The following is a 14,629-nucleotide window of genomic DNA, read 5'->3' on the forward strand; positions in this document are numbered from 1 at the left end:
AAAACAGGACAGCAATTAGTCTCCTGTTATCTTGGAGACATCAAATGTCGACCCACTGTGTTATTTGAAATATCAAAATATTAAACACCAGTCCAGTTATAGGAGTTATTAACATCAGCAGAAACAAAGTCCAACTGTCAGAATGAACATGGTTCAGTCCTGGATGTGATTAACAGCAGCAATAAATGCAGAATCCAACCCCTGCCATCACTTGTGAATTCGCTGGTGTCTCGGCAGGCTGGATGATCGAGTGAATCCCTTCCCACACTCAGAACAGGTAAACGGGCTCTCCCCAGTGTGAAATCACTGGTGTGCCAGCAGGTTGGATAATCGAGTGAATCCCTTCCCACACTCAGAGCAGGTGAACGCCCTCTCACTAGTGTGAACTCGCCGGTGTTTCAGCAGGCTGGATGACTGAGTGAATCCCTTCCCATACACGGAGCAGGTGAACGGCCTCGCCCCAGTGTGAAATTGCTGGTGTATCAGCAGGTCAGATGACCGAGTGAATTCCTTCCCACACACGGAGCAGGTGAACAGTCTCTCCCTAGCATGAACTCGCTGATGTGTCAGCAGGTAGGGTGAATTAGTGAATCCCTTTCCACACATGGGGCAGGTGAACAGTCTCTCCCCGGTGTGACTGCGCCAATGAATTTCCAGCTGGGATGGGGAAATGAATCCCTTCCCACAGTCCCAACATTTCCACGGTCTCTCCGTGGTGCGGGGTTCCTTTGTCTCTTTGGGTTAGCCGATTGGTTGAAGCCTCATATACGCACAGAACACATGTATGGTTTCTCCCCGCTGTGAATGGTGTGATGTTATTCAGGCTGTGTAACTGGTTAAAGCTCTTTCTACTGTCAGTGCACTGGAACACTCTCACTCAGGTGTGTGTGTCTTGGTGCTTTTCCAATCACACTGATGTTTGAAATCTTTTCCCACAGAGAGAAGAGACAAACATTTCTCCTTCCACATTCAAAGGCCGATGATATTCAGGTCCTGAGTAATCGAGTGACTCTGCCAGGTCTTGACATAATGTTTGGTTTGAGTTTCCCGTCTGAAAATCCTCCCCTTCTAATACCCTGTAAAAGGAGTTTACAAAACTCATCACTATAAATACAGGGCAGAAATTCAGAACAGACAATTCTAGTTTCTACAGAACATTAATTCCTCTCTAGTTCCCCAAAGCTTTAAATTCCCATCGCACACGTTGTCCCTCCTCCGTGTGCTGAAATACATACGCACCGCACATCTCAAAACAATTTCTCCTCCACTCCCAGTTTCCTCCCCTGACTCCAGTTGGGTTCAGTTCTACACTCACTGGTTCCCCTTTCTCTCCTCCCTTGAAGATGCTGACTCTGGCTGGGTTCAGTTCTACATTCACTGGTCCCCCTCCCTCTCCGCGCCTGAAGGTGCTGACTCTGGCTGGGTTCAGTTCTACATTCACTGGTTCCCCTCCCTCTCCTCCCCTGAAGGTACTGAATCTGGCTGGGTTCAGTTCTACACTCACTGGTTCTCCTCTCCTGAAGGTGCTGACTCTGGCTGGGTTCAGTTCTACACTGTTGCACAGATCTCACCGTACTCGGGCTCTTGCATTGTTCCACAGAAACCCAGCGTAAGCTCGAGGAACAGCACCTCATCTTCCGATTAGGCACTTTACAGGTTCCAGACTCAATATCAAGTTCAACAATTTTCTGTTGTTATTTCAGTTCTACTCAGGGAGGGTGTAAACGAAAATGTCAGGGGGTTGGGAACCTGAGCAGGGAGACAGAGGAAAGGGAAACAAGGATAGAAGCAAAAGACAGGAAGGAGAAAAGCAAAGGTGGCAGTCAGAGAAATCAAGGGTTTAAATCAAACATGGCCACAGTAAATAATAATTCTAAAAGGTCTAAGAGTGTTAAAAAAACAAGCCAGAAAGCTTTGTGTCTTAATGCGAGGAGCATTTGTAATAAGGTGGATGAATTAGCTGTGCAAATAGAGGTAAATGGATATGATATGATTGGGACTACAGAAACATGGCTCCAGGGTGACCAAGGCTGGGAACTCAACATCCAGGGGTATTCAATATTCAGGAAAGACAGGCAAAAAGGAAAAGGAGGTGGGGTAGCATTGCTGGTTAAAGAGGGGCTTAACACAATTGTAAGGAAGGATATTAGCTCTGATGATGTGGAATCTGTATGGGTAGAACTGAGAAATACCAAGAGGCAGAAAACGTTAGTGGGAGTGGTATACAGACCCCCAAACAGTAATATGGAGGTTGGGAATGGCATTAAATGGGAAATTAGAGATGCGTGCAATAAGGGCACAGCAGTTATCATGGCTGACTTTAATCTACATATAGATTGGGCTAACCAAATTAGTAACAATACTGTGGAGGAGGAATTCCTGGAGTGTATACGGGATGGTTTCCTGGACCAATATGTCGAGGAACCAACTAGAGACCTGGCCTTCTTAGACTGGGTATTATGTAATGAGAAAGGATTAATTAGCAACCTTGTTGTGCGAGGCCCCTTGGGGCGGAGCGATCATAATATGATAGAATTCTTCATTAAGATGGAGAGTGAAGTAGTTGACTCAGAGACAAGGATCCTGAATTTAAATAAAGGAAACTATGATGGTATGAGGTGCGAGTTGGGTAGGATTGATTGGAGAATGTTACTTAAAGGGTTGATGGTGGATAGGCAATGGCAAACATTCAAAGATCACATGGATGAACTACAGAATTTGTTCATCCCTGTTTGGCATAAATATAAAACAAAAAAGGTGACTCAACCGTGGCTAACAAGGGAAATTAGGGATAGCACAAGATCCAAGGAGAGGACATATAAATTGTCCAGAAAAAGCAGTAAACCTGAGGATTGGGAGCAGTTTAGGATTCAGCAAAGGAGGACAAAGGGATTCATTAAGAGGGGGAAAATAGAGTATGAGAGTAAGCTTGCATGGAATGTAAAAATTGACTGCAAAAGTTTTTATAGATAAGTGAAGAGAAAAAGATTGGTGAAGTCAAGCATAGGTCCCTTGCAGTCAGAATCAGGGGAATTTATAATGGGGAACAAAGAAATGGCAGACCAATTAAATACATACTTTGGTTCTGTCTTCACAATGGAGAACACAAATAACCTCCCAGATATGTCGGGGAAAATAGGGTTTGATGAGAGGGAGAAACTGAATGAAATCAGTATTTGTAGGGAAATGCTGTTAGGGAAATTGATGGGATTGAAGGCCGATAAATCCCCAGGACCTGATAATCTACATCGTAGGGTACTCAAGGAAGTGGCCCGAGAAATAGTAGATGCATTGCTGGTCATCTTCCAACATTCGATAGACTCTGGAACAGTTCCCATAGATTGGAGGGTAGCTAATGTTACACCACTGTTCAAAAAAGGTGGTAGAGAGAAAATGGGGAATTATAAACTGGTAAGCCTGACATCGGTAGTGGGGAAAATGCTACAGTCTATTATAAAAGATGTAATAGCAGAGCACTTGGAAAACAGTGACAGGATCGGACAAAGTCAACATGGATTTACAAAAGGTAACTCGTGCTTGACTAATCTACTGGAATTTTTTGAGGATGTAACTGGTAGAATAGATAAGGGAGAACCAGTGGATGTGGTATTTTTGGAATTTCAGAAGGCTTTCGATAAGGTCCCGCATAAGAGATTAGCGTGTAAAGTTAAGGCACATGGGATTGGGGGCAAGGTACTGACTTGGATAGAGAACTGGTTGTCAGACAGGAAGCAAAGAGTTGGAATAAACGGCTCTTTTTCCAAGTGGCAGGCAGTGACTAGTGGGGTACCGCAGGGATCGGTCCGAGGACCCCAGCTATTCACAATATATATAAATGATCTAGACGAGGGAACTAGATGTAATATCTCCAAGTTTGCAGACGACACAAAGCTGGGTGGGCGTGTGTGCTGTGAGGAGGATGCTGAGAAACTCCAGTATGATTTGGACTGGTTGGGTGATTGGGCAGATGCAGTATAATGTAGATAAATGCGAGGTTATCCACTTTGTTGGCAAAAACAGGAAGGCAGATTATTATCTGAATGGCAATAGATTGGGAGAAGGGGAAGTGCAACGAGACCTGGGTGCCCTTGTGCACCAGTCACTGAAGGTAAGCATGCAGGTGCAGCAGGCGGTTAAGAAGGCAAATGGTATGTTGGCCTTGTAGCGAGAGGGTTTGAGTACAGGAACAAGGGTGTCTTGCTGCAGTTGTACAGGGCCTTGGTGAGACCACACCTTGAATATTGTGTGCAGTTTGGTTCGCCTTATCTGAGGAAGGATGTTCTTGCCATGGAGGGAGTGCAGCAAAGATTTACCAGACTGATACCTGGGATGGCAGGAATGATATATGAGGAGAGATTGGGTCGATTGGGCTTATACTCGCTGGGGTTTACAAAAATGAGAGGGGATCTCATTGAAACTTATAAAATTCTAACAGGACTAGACAGACTAGATACAGGAAGGATGTTCCCGATGGTGGGGTATCCAGAACCAAGGGTCACAGTCTAAAGATAAGGGGTAAGCCATTTAGGCAGAAATGAGGAGGAATTTCTTCACCCAGAGAGTGGTGAACCTGTGGAATTCTCTACCACAGAAGGCAGTTGAGGCCAATTCATTAAATATATTCAGGAAGGAGTTAGATATATTTCTTAAAGCTAAAGGGATCAAGGGATATGGGGAGAAGGCAGGGACAGGGTACTGAATTTGGATGATCAGCCATGATCTCATTGAATGGCGGAGCAGGCTCGAGGGGCCGAATGCTCTACTCCTGCTCCTATCTTCTATGTTTCTATGTTTCTACACTCACTGGTTCCCCTCCCTCTCCCCCCCTGAAGGTGCTGACTCTGGCTGGGTTCAGTTCTACACTCACTGGTTCCCCTCCCACTCCTCCCCTGAAGGTGCTGACTCTGGCTGACTTAATTATGCACTCACTGCTTCCCCACCCTCTCCTCCCCTGAAGGTGCTGACTCTGGCTGGGATCAGATCTACACTCTGTGGTACCCTGAAGCCCCACCCACTTTTGGATCCTTTACAACGATGGCCGCACGAATCAAGATGGAGGCAAACAAAGACAATGCTTTTCTTTACAAAGCTGTCCGACCTTAGCCTGGGCCTGTTACCGGGAAAATGGCTTACCAGGTTCTCATTCAGGGTTTACGGCCTACACCAGGTGTTTATGAAGCTCACCCGGTGGATGCCTTACCTTCCTGCACCCCCTGATTCATAATCAGCGCAAAAACCGCTTCCCCCACCTAATTCCGCTTGTCGCACTCGGAGGGCCTGCATCACAGTGACACTGCGCATGCTCCAGGTATGGGCGGGCACTGCGCCTGCACGCTGGGCTCCTCCAGTGTGAACAAGGACACATTCTCGTATGAGGATCCCCCGCGGGGCATATCATAGAGTCATAGAGTTATACAGCACAGAAAGAGGCCCTTCAGCCCATCGTGTCCGCGCCGGCTGTCAAGACCTGCCTATACTAATTCCATTTTCCAGCACTTGGTCTGTAGCCTTGTATGCTATGGCTTCCAAGTGCTCATCTAAATACTTCTTGAATGTTGTGAGGATTCCTCATTCTACCACCCTTTCAGGCAGTGAGTTCCAGATTCCAACCACCCTCTGGGTGAAAAAGTTTTTCCTCAAATCCCCTCTAAACCTCCTGCCCCTTACCTTGAAACTATGCCCCCTCGTTATTGACCCCTCTACTAAGGGGAAAAATCCTTTCTATCTATCCTATCTATGCCCTTCATAATTATGTACACCTCAATCAGGTCCCCCATCAGCCTTCTCTGCACTAAGGAAAACAACCCCAGTCTGTCCAGTCTTTCTTCATAGCTGAAGCGCTCCAGCCCAGATAACATCCTGGTGAATCTCCTCTGTACCCTCTCCAATACAATCACATCCCTCCTGTAATGTGGCGACCAGAATTGCACACATTATTCCAGCTGTGGCCTAACTAGCGTTTTGTACAGCTCCATTATAACTTCCCTGCTCTTATATTCTATGCCTCGGCTAATGAAGGCAAGTATCCCATATGCCTTTTTAACCATCGTATCTACCTGTCCTGCTCCCTTCAGGGATCTATGTACATGCACATCAAGGTCCCTCTGATCCTCTGTCCTTCCTAGGGCCCTACCATTCATTGTGTATTCCCTTGCCTTGTTAGTCCTCCCAAAATGCATCACCTCACACTTTTCAGGGTTAAATTCCATTTGCCACTGTTCTGCCCATCTGACCAACCCATCTATATCATCCTGTAGCCTGAGGCTTCCCTCCTCGCTATTTACCATGCCACCAATGTTTGTGTCATCTGCAAACTTACTGATCATAACTCCTACATTCATATCTAAATCATAAATGTACACTACAAACAGCAAGGGACCCAGCACCAATCCCTGCGGTACATCACTGGACACAGGCTTCCAGTCACAAAAACAACCTTCGACCATCACCCTCTGCCTCCTGCTACTAAGCCAATTTTGGATCCAACATGCCAAATTGCCCTGGGTCCCAGGGGATCTTACCTTCTTGACCAGTCTTCCATGCAGGACTTTGTCAAAAGCCTTACTGAAGTCCATGTAGACTACATCAACTGCACTACCCTCATCCATACAACTAGCCACCCCTCGAAAAATTCAATCAAATTGGTTAGACATGATCTCTCCCTGAAAAAGCCATGCTGACTACCCTTGATTAATCCTTGCCTCTCCAAGTGGAGACTAATTTTGTCCCTCAGAATTTTTTTCCAATAATTTCCCTACAATTTATGTTAGGCTCACTGGCCTGTAATTCACTGTTTTATCCCTACTACCCTTCTTGAATAATGGTACTATGTTAGCTGTCCTCCAGTCCTCTGACACCTCCCCTGTGGCCAGAGATGTTCTGAAAATTTGTGTCAGAGCCCCTACAATTTCCTGCTTCTATCTCACACCCTCAATCACTTCCTCTCTCCATTTTACACATCCAATTAATTACCATTCATATCTCATTCATGAGCCCTGGAGGAACTTTACTGTCCAGTACAATATTGATTATTAACACATTTTATTCATCATTATTTTAGAGGATCTTTTATTTTCCCAAATGTAACCCAATATATAGTGCCTGAGTCCATTTTGTTATTTCAAAACTATCCCAAAATCCAAACAGCAGTATTGTTGAACTGACAGTTTTTCTCAATGTTCAATTTCATTTCTATCAATTTATCTTATCAATTCCAATTTCAGAAACGAGTGATTCCCAGGCTGGGTGGTTTACACAGTGCATTAACATTAGAGACAGAAGTGCTACAATTAGTTTACAAGGTAACTTCCATATAACAAAAGAAAGAAGAGAATCCATTGTGGCTCTGCTTAGAGCCCAAGGGGTTAATTTATCAAATCATAATTTTCCTTCAGTCACTGTGGGGAAATATTAACTTAAAATTAAGAAACTTAATGTCCAATATCTTTAAATTTCATACTAAAGCTGTTTCTTGGTGAACTTAAACAGCTGTCAGTGGGAAGGGTTAACTCCTTTGCAGGTTTTTAAGAGGGTGGAGCGAAACATTGTCAGGCACACGCAATTGCATCACTTCACGTAAATAAAAAAAACTTTCCCGATTGAAAAAGACAGTTGTGTTTTCACACTTTAACTGCACACGAACAGAACAGATAAAACAAAACAAAATAGCATATGCCAGCAGAAAACCGTAAATTACATCATATTTCTTATTGTCCTTTCTTCAGATACCTTTCCAAAATACTGTAAAAACATTGAATATAACTGGGGAAAAATTAGTTTTTCACATTTAAACAAATCAAATCAAACTGCCATGGAAATTTTCACCATAGCAACCGCGACTCCAAGGTTAAAACTTAGACATAAACTTAATCACCTGGCTATGTTTCTCTCTTAACTCATTGTGTTAAACAAACTTTTTGCTGTTCTTCTCAGTTTTTACACACCAGCTTAACTTAAATTGTATTAGTTTTTTTCCAATTCTGGGGGCACAATCTTATTTGCACATTCTGAAAACTTCCAAAATCCAAGACAAGACAAAAGTTTTAAATGCTTTTAACACAGAGAAGTGGGTGGAGCTTTAAAGACAGACTTTCAGACAAAAGAAATACTGTAACTTCTTAAACATTCATAGTCAGGAAAACTTTCACACTTTAACACCTCGAGCTCGAGGAACAGCACCTCATCTTCCGATTAGGCACTTTACAGCCTTCCGGACTCAATATCGAGTTCAACAATTTCAGATCATAACCTCGGCCCCTATCATATTTTTATATATTTTTTATCCACACTTTTGGTTTGTGCCTTTTCCTTTTTTTCTCTCCCACATGGCAGCTGTCTTTCACTCTGCCGGCGCATTTCACACTTCATCTAGAGCCATTCTTTGTCTCTTTACCTGTCCTATTACCATCTCGTTTCGCCTTGAATATCTCTTAATGTCTCCTCACCCCTCTCAGACCTTCCCTTTTGTTCTTTCAGCCCCTCCCCCATTTCCCAGCCCCCAAACTTGCTTCTTAATCTGTTTCATTTCCTGCTTTTTTCTCAGTTCTGACGAAGGGTCTTCAACCTGAAACGTTGACTCTGTTTCTCTCTCCACGGATGTTGCCTGGCCTGCTGAGTTTTTCCAGCGTTTTCTGTTGTTAATAACTTCCACGTCGGCAAAACTTTAAATTGTTCTTTTTTGCTCTTTTTAAATTGGCGTCTCAGCAGCTTTTCCTGACTTTCCAAATCCTTGTTTTTTCCCTTCCTTTGCTGAGTTTTCAGATTGGTTAACCTGCAAATTAGATATTTGTCATTCTTTATCTCTCCCGCTCTCTCCTGCACTTTATGCTTTACCATCTGGCTATGTTTCTCTCTTAATTCGTTGTGTTTTTTCTGATTCACACGTTCCAGAATAAAGTTTATCACTTTTTCAAAGGGGACTCGGTCTCCTTTGATTAAACATTCTGTCAATAATACCTATACTTCCTCTGCACAGGTGCTTCTGTCTAACTTACTCTTATATGCACTAACAAAACTTTTACTAGCCATTTGGTGATTTTCCTAACTGACCTCTAACAACAATAACTATTGGTGCACAATTCACGGGCACTCCCCACTCCCCACGGGGTTTATTCCCTCCTCAAGAGCAGCAGCTGATCAGGAAGCTACTTTCGAGGTCCGATCTATTACACAATACTAGCCGTTTTGTCTTGTCCCATCTGGGGTGCCAATTTGTAAGATCTCAATGATCTCTGAGTTCTTGGACAAGACACCAATAGGCAGCAGCTAGTATGTTTGAGCAATAGATCAAGATTTATTAAGCATGCAGCGTAATATACTTAATATTAGGTGATAGTTTTAATGAGTAGCTCACTGCCCTTGGTCTCTGGAACATCTAGGACACAGATGACATCATATTAAGTCTGTTCCTTTGTTCTCGCAGTACATCTGTATACATGGTCTTTTAAAAAATCACCTTTTTATAATTGGTTCTAATGGTCAAAATACCATTGTCACACAGACTAAGGTAGCATCCCGCCTTTCCAGTATTTTTCCACCAACTTTGCCATGTTCAGTGTTACCTTGTTTGTATTTGTTCACCCCATTGGAATTTACCATATCACTTTCATTTCATAGCCTTTCTGGTACAAGGCCTTTATACCAAGGGCCCATATCAGCGCTGTTTCACTAGTCTTGAGGTATCCAAACTATCTCACTTTAATCTACCAGGTAAATACCTTAACTTTCATGATCTCTCTCATTTATGTCCTTATACTAATTATGTTTTAAATATTGTTGCAATTAGATTTGTTAAGCGAATTCTAATTTCTACTTAGCATTAGAATATATATATTTTTTAGCAATTTAACCTCCACTCACAGCCTGTGGTAGTTTGTTATCAAAACTTAGTCAAAACTGCTTTTGACTGTCCTTCACAGCTGCATTTTGAACAAGTCTTAGCTTTTTAGTTACCCAGGAGTAATTATGGGTAATATTATTTGGTCAATTGCTACACTTGAAGTTATATGTATATGATTCTCATCTACTAAATATCTCTAAATATCAGCCTTTCGTACAGCAGGGTTAAGTTTCCAGTCTAAAAATGACAGGTAATTATTGCACAAAGATTTGATATGTGTATGTGACAGTCCTGAGTCTACCATTTTAAGGCTGGCATTAACTCAATTAAAATAAAGCCGTTTAAAATAAATTGATTGAAGTCTGAATTAAAATAGCAGAGGGAGGAGTTCACAGGAGCCTGTTAACTGCTGGTACAATTATACAACAGACATTTGATCTCCAGATAAAGAAGGACCTGCAGCGTGTTTCCAGGAATTCCCTGTTTTATTGATGTGTGTGTGTTAGACACCAGGATAACAAAAATACACGACCCAGAACACCCACGGGGTGCGATCCCGACAGTTACTCTGGGATCACTCCCTTTGCGGAACTCCACCACTGAACCTGCTGAAGGTTGTAGGCTCAGGGAGTGGGGCCTCCAGGAGTGGACTGTGAGAAAGTTGGGTTTCAGTATCCTGACAAATATATGGTGAGGAACCAGAGGGATCCTTACTAAGGAACCATCTGAGGTTTTATCTACCAGTATAGGCCTAGTGGTAAATTATTCCTGACTCGCTGAACTGTCTCACATTGAACCCAGTTTGGAACAAGATGAATTGAGTTTACAGGAGAATAGGGACAAATGTCACCCACAATTGAGGGAGACAAAAGCAGCCATTAGAGAAGAAAAGAAAAGATAGACTTGCATTTATATAGAGCTTTTCACGACCACCGGATGTCCCAAAGTGCTTTACAGCCAATCAAATACTTTTTGAAGTGTAGTCACTATTATAATTTAGGAAATGTGGCAGCCAATTTGTGCACAGCAAGCTCCCACAAACAGCAATGTGATAATGAACAGATAATCTGCTTTTAGTAATATCAATTGGGTGATAAATATTGGTGAGGACACCAGGGATATCTTCTCTGCTCTTCAAATAGTGCCATGAGATCTTTTACATCCACCTGAGAGGGCATCAGGGCCTCGTTTTAATGTCCAATTTGAAAGATGGCACCTCTGACGGCGCAGCACTCCCTCAGTACTGCCTTGGAGTGTCAGCCTAGATTTTTGTGCTCAAGTTCCTGGAGTGGGACTCCAACCCACAATCTTCTGAAACTTTCGAAGCAAAGAGATCTTTACAAAAGAAGATGGTGCACAATTGTGGTAATAATACCAAATGCTTTTCCAGCTACGTCAGGAGTCAGAAGACTGTTAAAGATGATTTAGTGCCACAGTTCAGGGCAGATTGAAACAGATACCCAGGCTGTGCTGGAGCTGTGAAATGACTTTCACATCAGTCTACACTCCTGTGGATGATGCTTAGATTCCAGCTGTGGGATGTGCTGTCGACAATAACATCAGCATTGTTAAAATAGAAAGAGGTTGTCATAGAATCAGCAAATAGTACAGCACAGAAGGAGGCCATTTGGCCCATTGAGTATGCGCCGGCTCTTTCGAAGAGCAATCCAGTTAGTCCCACTCCCCACCCCCGGCTCTTTCCCCATATCCCTGCAATAATTTTCCTTCAAGTATTTATCCAATTCCCTTTTGAAGGCTGCTATTGAATCTGTATCCACCACCCGATCAGGCAGTGTATTCCAAACCACTCGTTACATAAACTGGTTTTTCCTCTATCAATCTCAGTTTGTGCTCCACTTCACCAAACGTGCTTCTCCCGAGCCTAAGATCCATCTCATCAGAGAGACTGACTTTCCAATCGGTGAATCGAGTCAATGGCGGAGTGCCGCACCCAGCATGCACCACGGGGGGGGGAAGGAAGCGCCCTATCTGATCAGCGGACCTCAGCGCGCAGGTGCGGGAGAGGCCGATTGTCGGGCAGTGTGAGCAGAGCATGCGCGGCTCCAGCAGGCGAGAGGGAGGCGGGTTAATAAATCCCAGGAGAAAGAGAGTGGTCAGGGAGCATCTGTAAATGGAGGAGCAATGGAGAGTGGTCAGGGAGCGTCTGTAAATGGAGGAGAAAGAGTGTGTGGTCAGGGAGCATCTGTAAATGGAGGAGAAATGGTGAGTGGGCAGGGAGCGTCTGTAAATATAGGAGAAATGGTGAGTGGGCAGGGAGCGTCTGTAAATGGAGGAGAAAGGAAGCGTGGTCAGGGAGCATCGGTAAATGGAGGAGAAAAGGTGAGTGGTCAGGGAGCTTCTGTAAATGGAGGAAAAATGGTGAGTGGTCAAGGAGCGTCTGTAAATGGAGGAGAAATGGTGCGTGGTCAGGGAGCATCTGTAAATGGAGGAGAAAGGATGAGTCGTGAGGGAGCATGTGTAAATGGAGGAGAAATGGTGCGTGGTCAGGGAGCGTCTTTAAATGGAGGAGGACAGGTGAGTGGTCAGAGAGCGTCTGTAAATGGAGGAGGAATGGTGAGTCGTCAGGGAGTGTCTGTAAATGAACGAGAAAGAGTGAGTGGCCAGGAGCGTCTGTAAATCGAGGAGAAATGGTGAGTAGGCAGGGAGCATCTGTAAATTGAGGAGAAATTGTGAGTGGTCAGGGAGCGTCTGTAAATGAAGGAGAAAGAGTCAGTGGCCAGGGAGCATCTGTAAATCGAGGAGAAATGGTGAGTGGTCAGGGAGCGTCTGTAAATAGAGGAGAAATGGTGAGTAGGCAGGGAGCGTCTGTAAATGGAGGAGAAATGGTGCGTGGTCAGGGAGCGTCTTTAAATGGAGGAGAACAGGTGAGTGGTCAGAGAGCGTCTGTAAATGGAGGAGAAATGGTGAGTCTTCAGGCAGTGTCTGTAACTGAACGAGAAAGAGTGAGTGGCCAGGAGCGTCTGTAAATCGAGGAGAAATGGTGAGTAGGCAGGGAGCATCTGTAAATTGAGAAGAAATTGTGAGTGGTCAGGGAGCGTCTGTAAATGAAGGAGAAAGAGTCAGTGGCCAGGGAGCATCTGTAAATCGAGGAGAAATGGTGAGTGGTCAGGGAGCGTCTGTAAATAGAGGAGAAATGGTGAGTAGGCAGGGAGCGTCTGTAAATGGAGGAGAAATGGTGCGTGGTCAGGGAGCGTCTTTAAATGGAGGAGAACAGGTGAGTGGTCAGAGAGCGTCTGTAAATGGAGGAGAAATGGTGAGTCGTCAGGGAGTGTCTGTAAATGAACGAGAAAGAGTGAGTGGCCAGGAGCGTCTGTAAATCGAGGAGAAATGGTGAGTAGGCAGGGAGCATCTGTAAATTGAGGAGAAATTGTGAGTGGTCAGGGAGCGTCTGTAAATAGAGGAGAAATGGTGAGTAGGCAGGGAACGTCTGTAAATGGAGGAGAAATTGTGAGTGGTCAGGGAGCGTCTGTAAATGAAGGTGAACTGCTGAGTGGTCAGGGAGCATCTGTAAATGAAGGTGAAATGGTGATGGGTCAGGGAGCGTCTGTAAATGATGGAGAAATGGTGAGTGGTCAGGGAGCGTCTGTAAATAGAGGAGAAATGGTGAGTAGGCAGGGAACGTCTGTAAATGGAGGAGAAATTGTGAGTGGTCAGGGAGCGTCTGTAAATGAAGGTGAACTGCTGAGTGGTCAGGGAGCATCTGTAAATGAAGGTGAAATGGTGATGGGTCAGGGAGCGTCTGTAAATGATGGAGAAATGGTGAGTGGTCAGGGAGCGTCTGTAAATGGAGGAGAAAAGGTGAGTGGTCAGGGAGCTTCTGTAAATGGAGGAGAAATGGTGAGTGGTCAGGGAGCGTCTGTAAATGTAGGAGAAATGGTGCGTGGTCAGGGAGCGTCTGTAAATGAAGGAGAAAGAGTGAGTGGCCAGGGAGCATCTGTAAATTGAGGAGAAATGGTGAGTGGTCAGGGAGCGTCTGTAAATAGAGGAGAAATGGTGAGTAGGCAGGGAGCGTCTGTAAATGGAGGAGAAATTGTGAGTGGTCAGGGAGCGTCTGTAAATGAAGGTGAACTGGTGAGTGGTCAGGGAGCATCTGTAAATGAAGGTGAAATGGTGATGGGTCAGGGAGCGTCTGTAAATGGAGGAGAAAAGGTGAGTGGTCAGGGAGCTTCTGTAAATGGAGGAGAAATGGTGAGTGGTCAGGGGGCGTCTGTAAATGGAGGAGAAATGGTGCGTGGTCAGGGAGCATCTGTAAATGGAGGAGAAAGGATCAGTGGTGAGGGCGCATCTGTAAATGGAGGAGAAATGGTGACTGTTCAGTGAGTGTCTGTAAATGAAGGAGAAATGGTGAGTACTCAGGGCGCGTCTGTAAATGGAGAAGAAATGGTGAGTGGCCAGGGAGCGTCTGTAAATCGAGGAGAAATGTTGAATGGTCAGGGAGCGTCTGTAAATGGAGGAGAAATGGTGACTGGTCAGGGAGCATCTGTAAAGCAAGGAGAATTGTTGAGTGGTCAGGGAGCGTCTGTAAATGGAGGAGAAATGGTGAATAGGCAGGGAGCGTCTGTAAATGGAGGAGAAATGATGAGTGGCCAGGGAGCATGTGTAAATGGATGAGAAATGGAGACTGGTCAGGGAGCGTCTGTAAATGAAGAAGAAATGGTGACTGGTCAGGGAGCGTCTGTAAATGGAGAAGAAATGGTGAGTGGTCAGGGAGCATCTGTAAATGTAGGCGAAGCTTTGAGTGGTCAGGGAGCGTGTATAAATGGAGGAGAA

The sequence above is a fragment of the Somniosus microcephalus genome, chromosome 4, assembly GCF_052327205.1.
Source record: "Somniosus microcephalus isolate GS21.2 chromosome 4, FLI_Smic_1.0, whole genome shotgun sequence".
Taxonomy (NCBI): domain Eukaryota; kingdom Metazoa; phylum Chordata; class Chondrichthyes; order Squaliformes; family Somniosidae; genus Somniosus; species Somniosus microcephalus.